The sequence below is a fragment of the Triticum dicoccoides genome, chromosome 5B (assembly GCF_002162155.2).
Source record: "Triticum dicoccoides isolate Atlit2015 ecotype Zavitan chromosome 5B, WEW_v2.0, whole genome shotgun sequence".
Taxonomy (NCBI): Eukaryota; Viridiplantae; Streptophyta; class Magnoliopsida; order Poales; family Poaceae; genus Triticum; species Triticum dicoccoides.
This window is the reverse complement of record NC_041389.1, coordinates 510,949,731-510,962,522: the sequence shown is the minus strand read 5'-3', so window position 1 is coordinate 510,962,522 and position 12,792 is coordinate 510,949,731. Positions and strand designations below refer to the sequence as shown.

Genomic DNA, 12,792 nt, shown 5'->3' with positions numbered 1-12,792 from the left:
GCGCGGGAGGCGGCGCGCGCTCGGGCCCCGATGGGCGCGGGCGGGCCCCGCTCGGGCCTGGGCGGGCCCCGCTCGGGCCTGGGCGGGCCCCGCTCGGGCCTGGGCGGGCCAGCGGCGATGCGCGGAGGAGAGAGAGAGCGCGGGACAGCTGGCGCACTGTGGTTGGACGAGGGGGCAGCGGCGGACGTGTCCGGCGCCGGGCGGACGTGTCCGGCGCGCGGAGGAAGAAGGGGCTAGGGTTTCATCCGTGAATTTGGACGCGGAGGGCATATTTATACTTTCTGGGAGCTAGGAGAGTCCAGCGGTTTTCGGCCACGCGATCGTGATCGAACGACCGAGAGCATGGAGGGGAGCTTGATGGGTTTTGGGCCACTTTGGAGGGGTGTTGGGCTGCAAGACGAAAGGGGCTTTTACGGTTACCCAGTTAACCGTTGGAGTATCAAACGACCTCCAAATGGCACAAAACTTGACAGGCGGTCTACCGGTGCTATACCAAGGCCGCTTGGCAAGACTCAGTCCATTCCGAGAATGTTTAACACCTGCTCACAACAAGAGACAAAAGGGGAACGCCGGAGGGCATAGGAGTGCCAGATTGCAAAACGGACAACGGGGAAAAAGCTCGGATGCATGAAACGAACACGTAAGCAAAATAAGATGCACATGATGACATGATAAAATGCAACACGCAAGCAAATGACATGGCAACTACGGCAAATAACTAGCAGACACCTGGCGCATCGAATCCGGGGCGTTACACTCTCCCTCCTCCTCCTCCGTAGTGCTTGGCGAAGCCCTGCGGGAGAACCACGAGCTCCATCACCACCATGCCGTCGTGTTGTCGGAGTTTTCCCTCAACTTCTCATCTCCCCTTGCTGGGTCAAGAAGGAGGAGACATCTCTGAGTTGTACGTGTGTTGAACGCGGAGGCGCCGTCCGTTCGGCGCTAGATCGGATCTTCCGCGATTTGAATCGCCGCGAGTACGACTCCATCAACCGCGTTCTTGTAACGCTTCCGCTTGGCGATCTTCAAGGGTATGAAGATGCACTCCCTCTCTCTCTTGTTGCTAGAATCTCCATAGATTGATCATGGTGATGCGTAGAAAATTTTGAATTTCTGCTACGTTCCCCAACATCAATCTCATATTTCTTTGCTCCAAGCATACAACGATCTGCTGCGGTAGGTATGAGCTTCAAATGTTGCATTCAGGTTGCAATTTGTTTTTGCGTTGATGCAAGCATTGGCTTGTATGTTGCATATGTGCCATGATTTTTCTTCGCAATTTATTGCATCCAGTAGAGATTTATGAACTTTTGGCTTTTCGATGAGACCGGATGAAACCTCTCGGTGAGACTGAACGATGATGACCGAAGCACTTTCATACTTCGGTGTCACCGATTGAAACCACTCAAATTTTTTGATTGAATTTCAATTGGCAATAGAAGGTCGGCAAGTGCTCATCGGTGGGACCGAAGGGCCATCTCGGTGAGACCAAGACGCTATTCGGTGGATCCGGCTATATGTGTTTCGGTGAGACCAAGAATAACTTTAGGTTTAGGACAAAGATGAATGTGAGGGTGCGATCGAGGAATTTTAGCAATATCCCTGAGCACTTAAGCAGTTACGCCATGATCAATACCTCATCCCCTCTTAATAATATTGGCTTTCTTATGGACTCAGTGTGATATTGGATCACCTAACCATAATTTTAGAGTCTTGAATATTTGTCAATATCATTCGTGAGCATTTTGTTGGTCCACATTCACATCCCATTGCCATAGCTAAATTGAACTTTCGTGAAATATTCTTTGAGTAGGCATTAGTTCAGCGATGTTGTTATCAATTATCAAAATCATCCGGGGATTAGTTGCACTTTCACCTGCGACCCGCGCCGCCACGCACCACCTCAACGCCGCCATACAAATGCACGAGAGGCACCACATCTGGCCACCTCGCGCCTCAAAGCCTGCAGCGGCGAGACGATGGAGGCTTGGGTGGAAAGGTGTGGCAACGATAGGGTTTACGCCCCCGAGTCGCTGGGGAGAGAGACGCGGGTGCGTGTGTGTTGGGGGGGTGGGGGGGGGATCAATTACATGTTACACGAACAAAATGATAAGAGGACAACATATAGACAAAAGCAACCCCCCTTGTCGTTCCCTCCTCATTCTGTACCACCATGGATCGTTGTTTATGTTCTTCGAGACTAGGGATTGGTTTTTTTTAGCTCCAAATCCAGCTCGCCAAATTACATGAGAGAGACATGCACTTCTGACTCTTTACGGTTCAGCTAAAGAACTCTAAAGTTCAAACATTCTCTTCAACATCCTCTCGATGGACAGCAACAACCGCGTTGTTGAACTTGGGCAACTTTCTGGCCCTGCAGACCCTCATGACGCCATGCCAACCGACACCGAGAGCTGACGGCCCAGCAACAACGCCGAACACCCTTCACCCGGCCACCACACATACATAGGAAGTTGGCGACATAATCGAAGCCAAGGAAGGAGACAACGATCATGACAACGGTCGATGCGGCAATAGCGACCCACGGGGTCCCGGTGTAGGAGGTGCCGCGAGCAAAAACAGCCGAGAGGAGGCTAAATTCCGCCATCCCGAGGAGCTGGAATGAGCCACTGCTCATCTGGGCTTTAAACATGCCGATGGAGGAGACCGCCACGCCGCCCCCCTTTATGCATATATAAAACCCTATGCAGAAATCCAAGAGCATATACTTTATACATTTTTTTGGCATAAACCCATTAATATAAAATAGTATAATCACTAAAGTTAAGCTAGATGCACATCATAAAAGTAGAATTTCCCAGATTAGCAATTTCACAGAAGAAAAACATGTTTCAGAAATGTGACGTTTACCCTCGTGTAAGGAGACCGCTGTATAAGCCCAACAATGTCAACCAAGAAAAAAAACTAGGCACAGATACAAAGGAATATGACCGGCGGCAGCAAGTATACATATTTATTTGCAAGGAGGCGGCAGTAAGTATATTGATACATAGATATCCTATGTTTTTGTTTCTAATGCATATATAAGATAGATGATTGCTATTACCTCCGTCTCAAGATATATAAGACGTTTATGTAGGCACATGATAAAACCAAAGAAAGCGAATGAGAATGAGAACAAACAAAATGACGAAAAACTTTTGCCTCACAACGATAAGAACAACCTGTAATAATTCTGATACTAAGAAGCGTTTGTACGCGCCTGCGGCATCGGCCAAGTAGCCATTGACCCAGGTATCCGACGGTGCGTCCGTGGTGCCTGTGGCGGCCATAAGCGGCAGCACCGCAAATCGACAGCGATCAGAACAACCGCCACCGCCAGCGCCGGAGGAACATCCGCTCCGGCCGCTCCACCTTGCCGCCATGGTGCTTGCGCTATCCCACTAGTCGAGGTTCCAGAAAAGCGTGTTGAAGAAGAGTCTCCAGTCCTTCCTCCCCTTCACTTGCGATGCCAAACTGGGCCAGCGATACTATCCACAGTGCCACGGCGACCCAGCTGACAAAATCTGGCCTTCACACCGTCAGCCACGATGATACACTGGACCAGACTATCAACAGTTACATCTGTCAAGCTGGAAACCTATCTGTAGCATCAACTTCTGACATTTCTGACAGACATGGATGCATGTACAGGGCAGTTCCTACTGCGGGTTTTTTGAACCTCTCAAAGGCTTTCAACTTTAACTTATGAACGATTTCTTTCTGCTTGGGATTGAGTTTCAAGAAGACACTGAAGTCTACTAGGCCAGGTAGTTTATCCAAGATATCACCCTTGTAGAGTTGTAGTAGTGAAGCACGTATTTTGTTAGTTCTCTGAGACTTCTAATGACATGTGCTTTTCTCGTGAAGTTATCATCATTGCAGCAGGGTCTCTTTGACTGACTTGGTGAATTTATCAGTGACTCCTTTTGAAATCCTGCGAGCTGATATTGATACTTGACTCATTATACAGTCAAGATGATACTATATTGAAAAACTTTGGGCGTACAAGGTTCAAGATGTTGAACACTTCTGCAATGCGATTCTGGAAAAGTGTACCAGATAGGACTTACGTGGAGTACATACTTTGCGTAGTGATTCTAGCACATTAGTCAGACTCATTCCGAGCTATATGGCCCTCATCCATTATAAGTAGGTTAGGGAACATAAGCAACATGTCCCAGCATGAAGCAATGGTGCCAACCCCATCACTGTTAATGATCCAAGAGAACCCAGTGTATCCAACCATGAGGATACTCCTATTGGCTTGCCAAGAGTTAAGATTTCCAAATGATCTGCTTTGTCACCCTTCACAAATACAAATCATATAGTGGTATGTCCTCCACTTGTCGCCATTGAAATTCCCTTTTCCATGTACCTAATATGCCTTTTGGAAGTACAACAAGAGGCCTTCCAGAGGGCCTTCCAGAGGGATACTTTGCCAGGAAGCTCTGAATGAAACTAATCAGCATAAATGTTTTCCCCGAACCAGGGGCATGAGCTAGAATGGTACCTCCTGGTTTGTCAGAGACTAAATTCTTAAACAGAAAGTGGAAACCTGCCAACTGATGTGCTCTCATTTGCTTTTCATGTGTTGGATGAATAGAAATGTCTAACGCAATGAGTTCTTCAGCGACTCTAACATCACCCATGACAATATCATCAGAATCCTTTGAACGCATTTCACAAAAATATGATCTTGACCTTGATGCCTCACATGAGGTAAACACAATGTTAATTGATTGTTCCAATGATACATTTAAATTTCATGAATACCATGTAAAAAATTGAAAATAATGATAATCCAAAGTTCCATATTTGTTACTAAACCCATGTCTTGCGTAATGTAGCCAGGCCACATCATCTATCTATCTATTTATTTATACTAAAAGTAAAACACTGTAGAAATAGAAAGGTAGACTTGAAATTCTCACAAAAATGCAAAACATCCCACCGTTTGTTGAACAGACCAGCTTATTGATAAAATTTTGGCACAAACTGTTCCGTTTCGAAAAGAAAAGGAAAAATTTGAGCACAAACTGCATGTTCCACATCCTACCATTGTTAATCCTCACATACCTGTCATTTTTATAATGCATGGCAACAATGCACCTAAAAAAATGGTGCTTCCACTTTTAGGAGAAGCAACATACACAAAGTCATCTATTCTTGACGATTTCTTCGACAACACTAGCTCACAAGGTACATAGGCAGTGATAGCCAAATAAAGAATTCTTTGGACAACTACGACTGTAGAGGGATCACGGTTTGATATAGCCATTATTCCATAATATCTAAAAACATGAGGGATGGAATCCAGTAACTAGTATTGCAACTGTAAAGTAAGTTAAAGACAATGCAAGCATCTTGACACTATAGTTAGTATCGCCCAACCCTTCTCTTCAACCAGAAATATAACTAAATGTATATTGCATATACACAGGCAAAACATGGTAAGCATTGGACTAACTAAACTGTAGTACAGTCCTTAGATGTAGAAAAGTTTGTTTTAGTTAGATCCATAAATTCCATACAAAAGGGTCCTAGTTCTATGTAGTCAAAATTTGAATGGCAAAAGCAAGAACACTTTAGTGGTTGTACCAACTGTCAAGATGGCATACTAATACCCTATTATTTATCATCGCAAATTAAAAGCAGTTCAAATGCTCAACATGTACTAAAATCTCCAGGTCTTCAAAGCTACATGCTTAATTATGGCCATTGATCATTATACAGGCAGTCCTTCATGCTGTTTTGTTCATACAAATTAAATAGATTACCCAACAATCTTGAGTTTATGTTGAAATAAGCACATGACATGACCGGTGCAGAGAATATGTTAGGGGGATCCATACAAGGAATGATGGGATAAATAGCTATGTGTAGGAAGAATCCAACAACTATAATTAGAGTGTATAGTGCAAATACATGATACTAAAATAATACATTTGGATTTCTTTTTATATCACACATGCACGAAAAGTGGAAAAAAACTCGCTAGAAGGAGGGCTTGAACCTCCGACCTTGTGGTTAACAGCCACACGCTCTAACCAACTGAGCTATTCCAGCTATTTGGATACAAAAAGTATTTAACTATATGTAATATCACTAACGCAAGTTGTAACATACAAAAGCTACATGATATCTTCCATGGCAAATTCCATCTCAAGTAATTGCAAAAGGCATCCATTTTCTAAATATTAATGTCAATCCATGAGATTGGAGACAGACATAATACGCCCACCAAACATAAAACTTTTACTTTTGTTAAACATTTGTAATAAAAAACCTTTGGATGCTCACAAAAAGTTTGAATGTTTGATCCACTGTCGCATATTGTCTTGTATGGGTCATGCAGATACTCCCTCCTTCCCATAATGTAAGATGTTTTTTGACACCAGAGTCAAAAAACGTCTTACATTATGGGACGGAGGGAGTACATGATAAGTTACAATATGAAATAACAAATTCGAGCATCTCATACAACATGCAACTTATAATACCAATTCCAATTCTAATATAGGCTCATCATATCATATCAGGTAAGGCCCAAGAAACAATCAAGTTGTCCATTCTCGTTCATGAGGAAACAAAAGCAAAGGAAGCAGTTGCAAATTGAAGGTTTTAGATTGATATTGAAGTAACCAAAACCCACGAAGATGCATCAGTTGACCTCGGACCAGCAAATAATTGAAGGTCCAATTTGAGCGAGTATTTGTCATGTATGTCAAACAAATAACCTGCAAAAGGAAGCATCACATTTTGTTTGAAGCCCACAACTGAACAAGTGTCAACTTCATGCTATAGGCTCATATTTGAAAATATGTACTATAGTACAATAGTGAGTCACATACAAAGTATTACGCTAAAAGTAGAAAGCCCGAAATTGATCATCTAGGGAATAAAATTTGATGTGCCAAAATACTAAAGAAACGAAAAATAGTGGCAGCAATACGAGGCACTTGTCACAACATTTAGGTTAGAGCTATCTGCCAGATGCTGGATATCAAATGGATAAATTCATATAAGGAAAGATGTATGATACATAAAAAATTAGTAAAGACATAACCTATTGGAAGTGAAACATAGCAGAAAAGAATATGGCAAATGGATGTATCGTGCATGCAGATTCTAGAATGTTAACTCTAGCTCAGTAAGAACATGAAAGTTGTGCAACCAAATAAGGAAACAATCAACAAGGATTGACAACTATCATAAGTACTCAGATAAGAGTCACAATTTAGGCACACAATGATATTGATGCAAAGGATGTGCAAACGACACTTCAAAAGATTTAGTGACATTAGTATTAAAGTAGGATACTAGAATGTAGGAGGCACAACTTAGGATGACAAAAATGTTATGGTCACCTTGCAGAGACTTCATGGCAAAAATCGCCGAGGCAGGAGTTTCTAAGACATCATAAGCTATTAGGTGTCTACTATTATATCCTCTTTGACCAGCCTTCACAGAACCCGGTAAAAGGCAAGAGTCAAGGAGCTTATGCACTAAATGGTGAAAACAAAAACAGAAAAGAAAAGATTGAGACATAGATTGGTAAGGACAAACATAAAATATAGTTCAGTTATGAACAAAATGTCAAAAAAAAAATAGCAAGAGAGTCATATGCATAAAGGGATACATACGTGCAAGCTCCCGTCTAGTACAGTTGGATGGGAGACTTTCAACATGTAGAGTGTTTGATGCATCTGAAGGAAGAGAAGGCCCATAAGAACCAATATAAGGTATCTGTAAAGAGGTACCAAGTCAAGTACTTTTCCTCTTTCTTTCGGTTCTAGAGGAGCCTTACTTGACAACAATGACAATCTCGAACAGTCGGAAAGCCATATATACATTGTGTACGTACAACAGCCAGCCTCCTTCACCTTGCATATAAAAAGCCTTGATGTCCCAGCATATCATCCTGTTTTCCAGCAGCTCATCCCCACTGTCATCGATATCAACTTCGTTCAGCTGGAAGTCCTCCGACGTGCAGCGCTGCTCACTCCATTCAAACCACAGCTTTGGTATCACCTCCTTCTTGAATGCAGTTTCATAGGTGTTCTCCAGAGAATCAGCTGCTACGAGCCAACACTTCCTTTTGCTTCCCAGGCCAGTACGCCCGCTCGATTGCCTGACGGGTAACAGAAGGGTTCAAGTGAACATCTAGAACGAAGACTCTTGATGCGCCCACCAGGGAGATGCCCTCCCTGCATGCCTTGGTAGAGCCAAACATGACTTTTGCATCAATAGTGTTGTTAAACTGATCCATTGTCAGTTCTCTATCTTCTGAAGTAGATTTATTATCACCACGGATCACAAAGAACTCTCCTACTTGCCAGCCCCTTGTCTTAACCAATAGACTTTCCAAAAAATTCATGGGAAGTAATGTACTGACTAAATGCAATGACCTTCTCTACCGCAGATTCCACAAGTGCCAGGATATTGGTGAAAAATCTGGCTTTCACACCGTCAGCCACGTTGATTGACCGGACCAGACTATCAACAGTTACATCTGTCAAGCTGCAAGCCCTATCTGCAGCATCAACTTCTAATATTTCTGACAGACATGGATGCATGTACAGGGAAGTTCCTACTGCGGTTTTTTTTACTTCTCATAGGCTTCCAACTTATGAACGATTTCTTTCTTAAGACACTGAAGTCTACTAGGTCAGGTAGTTCATCCAAGAATCACCCTTGTAGTAGTGAAGCACGATTTTTGTTAGTTCTCTGAAGACTTCTAATGACATATGCTTTTCTCGTGGTTATCATGATGCAGTAGGGCATCTTCTACTGACTCTGCAACCTGATATTGATACTTGATTCATTACCAACAATAGGATATATGCTACTATCTTGAGAAACTTTGGGCATAAAAGGTTCAAGATGTTGAACACTTCTGCGACGTGATTCTGGAAAAGTGTAAGGACCACATTACATGGAGTAGTTCAGTAAAAAATTGCAAGTGAAAAGTACACACAGCTAGATCATGGATACGTTCCTCCTCAGGTCTTTTCTGCAATATAACTCTCAAACAGAACTGCTAATGGTTGATAGCTGGCCGAAGGATACTGATTCATTAAAGTTGCAACCTGATATTGATACTTGATTCATTATCAACAATAGGATATATGCTACAATCTTGAGAAACTTTGGGCATAAAAGGTTCAAGATGTTGAACACTTCTGCGACGTAATTCTGGAAAAGTGTAAGGACCACATTACGTGGAGTAGTTCAGTAAAAAATTGCAAGTGAAAAGTACACACAACTAGATCATGGATACGTTCCTCCTCAGGTCTTTTCTGCAATATAACTCTCTCAAACAGAACTGCTAATGGTTGATAGCTGGCCGAAGGATACTGATTCATTAAAGTTGCACTTGGACTATATGGAACAATTTGACTGTTTTGGTCTCTATCATGCATTGTCTCATTTACTTCATCAATTCCTTCGGTTACCACCCTCATGAGAGCACCAGCCTGTTCTGATGTATCAGCTGTTTATTTTTCTAAGATGTGAGCTGTTTGTTTTTCTCAGGCATCAGTTGTTTGTGTGCTCCTGTGCTTTCATCATCATCATCCAAATCAAGAACTATTATGTCACTCTTTTTCTGTTCTCTTTGCTCAATAGAATTGGCCATATTGGTTTGAACACTCGGCCCATAACTCAGAGCGGGCTCGGGCAGAGTAGAAAGCAAAGTTAACAATTGGACCTTCTGAGCATACAAGCTGTCCCACTCCTCGGTAACACTGCCACATCTCCAACTGCAAATCGTATTTGCAGTAAGTGAAAGATTATTGATGGGGTCGGAAGGCTTTCTTTTTCTGCGGTAATACATGCCTACAGAAACAGATGACTAATTAGTTATTATCATATAACAGAGAAGAAAAAAATTTGCACCAGCAATGGAAATAGCACTTCTGCTGATGTTGCATATAAGCCCCATGCAAGGTGGACAAGAAAAACGTGGGATGCGTACAAGGCAATCATAAGTAGAAGCACGGACAGTTACATGTGGAGAACTATAATGATCATAAAATGCAACGGCCATTATGTAGTAGTCAACCCACTAATTGTTTAACACAAGCATAGTAATTGCTGAACAAAGAGGCACCTTATTCATCAAATATTTCTCCTAGGTTTACTAGGTATCCTCATTTTTGGCATCGAGCTCTGTATTTCACCTGGTAAAATCCAATTCAAGTAGTAATGAAACTTTATGCATAAAGCTAGTAGCTAGTACTCCCTCTGTTCGGAAATACTTGTCCGAGGAATGGATGTATCTAAATGTATTTTAGTTCTAAATACATCCATTTGTATCCATTGCTACGACAAGTATTTCCGGACGGAGGGAGTAGCTACTAGAGATACACTAGAAATATCACCTACAGTAAATTCAGTCCAAATTCAAATACTGTTCTTTGCTTCTAATCATGCACAGAATACCCAGAAAAGGAGTCTCTAAAGGAAAGAAAAACACAAAGGTGATGTGAGTGTAAAGGGCAGTGGAAATACTTCAACTGGGCAAACTATATTCACACTAGCATTTCAAAGAGCAAAGTTGCTTCAATACCTACAAATATACAAGCTTGCAAACAACAATGTACTAGCAGGAAACAGATCACCACAATAATACCCATGACCGTATCCAGCATAGCAAAGAACAATACTCGTGAAACAACCAGAAAGTGGAAACCTGCCAACTGATGTGGTCTCATTTGCTTTTCATGTCTTGGATGAATAGCAATGTCTAACGCAATGAGTTCTTCAGCGACTCTTAACATCACCAACGACAATATCGTTAGAATCCTTTCAACGCATTTCACAGAAATATGGTCTTGACCTTGATGCCTGACATGAGATAACTCAATTCCAATGATACATTTAAATTTCATGAATGCCATGAAAAACATTGAAAATAATGATAAGCCAAAGTTCTATATTTGTTACTAAACCCATGTTCTGTGCAATATTGCCAGGTCACATCATCTATCTATTTATACTAAAAGCACAACATGGTAGAGATAGAAAAGTAGACTATAAATTCTCACAAAAAGGCAAAACATCCAACCGTTGGTTGAACAGACCAGCTTATTGATCAAATTTTTGCACAAATTATTCTGTTTCAAAAACAAAAAATGTTTGAGCACAAACTGCATGAACCACATCCTACCATTGTTTATCCTCGCATACCTGTCATTTTTATAATGCATGGCAACAATGCATCTAAAAAAAGTGGTGCTTCCCCTTTTGGAGGAAACAATAATCTGTCATGCTTCTGTTCTAGATTCTCGTTAACAAATCCAAACATGTATTAGTCTACAAAACAATATCTCAAATAGGCGTATGACATGACCAGAGCGGAGAATACATTAGAGGCATCCAGATAAGGCATGATGGGAAAATAGCTCGGCGCAGAAAGAATCCAACAGCTAAATTAGAGTGTCTACTATAATGCATTAAGGCATAATCGAATAACCAGAGGATTACACAAAGAATCGAGGTCAAGAAACTAGGTGAACATCAAAAACCTGTTGCAATTATTACTACTTCAACTGTGAAGTTACACAAGATAAGACTGGGTAGGCTCATTCATGTCAGGCCATTCCTCATAACCTACATTGACTAGCACAGTGTTTTTTCTATTAAGCGCCAAGGATTCGAGAGACTGGGGTTGAAAACGTAAGGAGAAGCCATAAAATGGAAAGATCCATTATATGTTACATTAACATTACTCATGGTCAGAGTAAAGGGCAACCTGGTGCATGTAGCTCCCGCTTGCGCAGGGTTCAGGGAAGGGTCCGACCACTTTGGGTCTATAGTACGCAGCCTTTCCCTACATTTCTGTAAGAGGCTGTTTCCAGGACTTGAACCCATGACCTCATGGTCAGAGTAGTTGTACAAAATGATTGCCGTGTGAATCTGCGAAACCACACACCAGTGTGATGCGTTAGCAGCTAAACAGCTATATATTATAAGCATTGTATCCTATGCATAGAGGAACAGTATCTTAAACGTATCTGAGCAGAAATAGAATCCCAAAAACATATTAGAGTGCACGCAAATAAAACTAGCATTTCATGGATACATTGAGGGACATTGCCATAAATGCCAAGGAAAATACACTAATATAATCACACTGGTAAACTGACAGGGGAAATGCAAGGATGATGCGGCAATGACTTGAATCAAATATACCGGTCTTTGTGTAGACAAACCAAACATCCATTTAACTACTATGTCATGCAATCTAATCCAATCCAATTCAAATTCATGGATAAATTTGAAAAACATTGCAATGGGCAAATAGGTTCCTGTTTTTAGGGTCATGGCCAAATAATTTCCTCTGAACTAGCGCACGCCCAATATTTCTGCTTGAGTTGCATATTTGTACGGAGCAGTCGCAGTGTCGCACCATCTGAGAATAATTTTACAGAGCTAGCATTTCCTACTTTCTAGAATAAACATGGAAAGATGCATCATTTTCTTAGAAGAAGAGCCAAAGCGGCTGATACAACGTTTTTCGGCCTACTGTTCTAACCTGCAGGATTAGCAACCAAAATTGGCAATTTATATTGACAATTACGGTGACAGCTGACAAGAGAAGTATACAGAAACTAAGGGACGATTGCGGCTTGCCTCAGCTCCCTAGCGGCTGCTGCTTCACCCGCGCGGGTGCAGCCATGCGCCACGACGCTGCCTGTCGCTCCGCCTCCCAACCATCCTCCTACGCGGCGCGCTCTCGCCACCGCTGACCGCGAATACGATACCACGCTGCACCTGCAGCCACCG

At 42.2% G+C, this 12,792-nt stretch overlaps 1 non-coding gene and 1 pseudogene across 1 annotated transcript; both read right to left on the bottom strand.

Moving 5' to 3' along the window:
- Positions 1 to 9,929, bottom strand: part of LOC119309891 — an 11,076-nt pseudogene extending 1,147 nt beyond the window's left edge.
- Positions 5,996 to 6,069, bottom strand: TRNAN-GUU. Its single transcript has one exon. It is a non-coding gene; the product is annotated as a tRNA-Asn (tRNA).
- Positions 9,930 to 12,792: the final 2,863 nt, after the last annotated feature.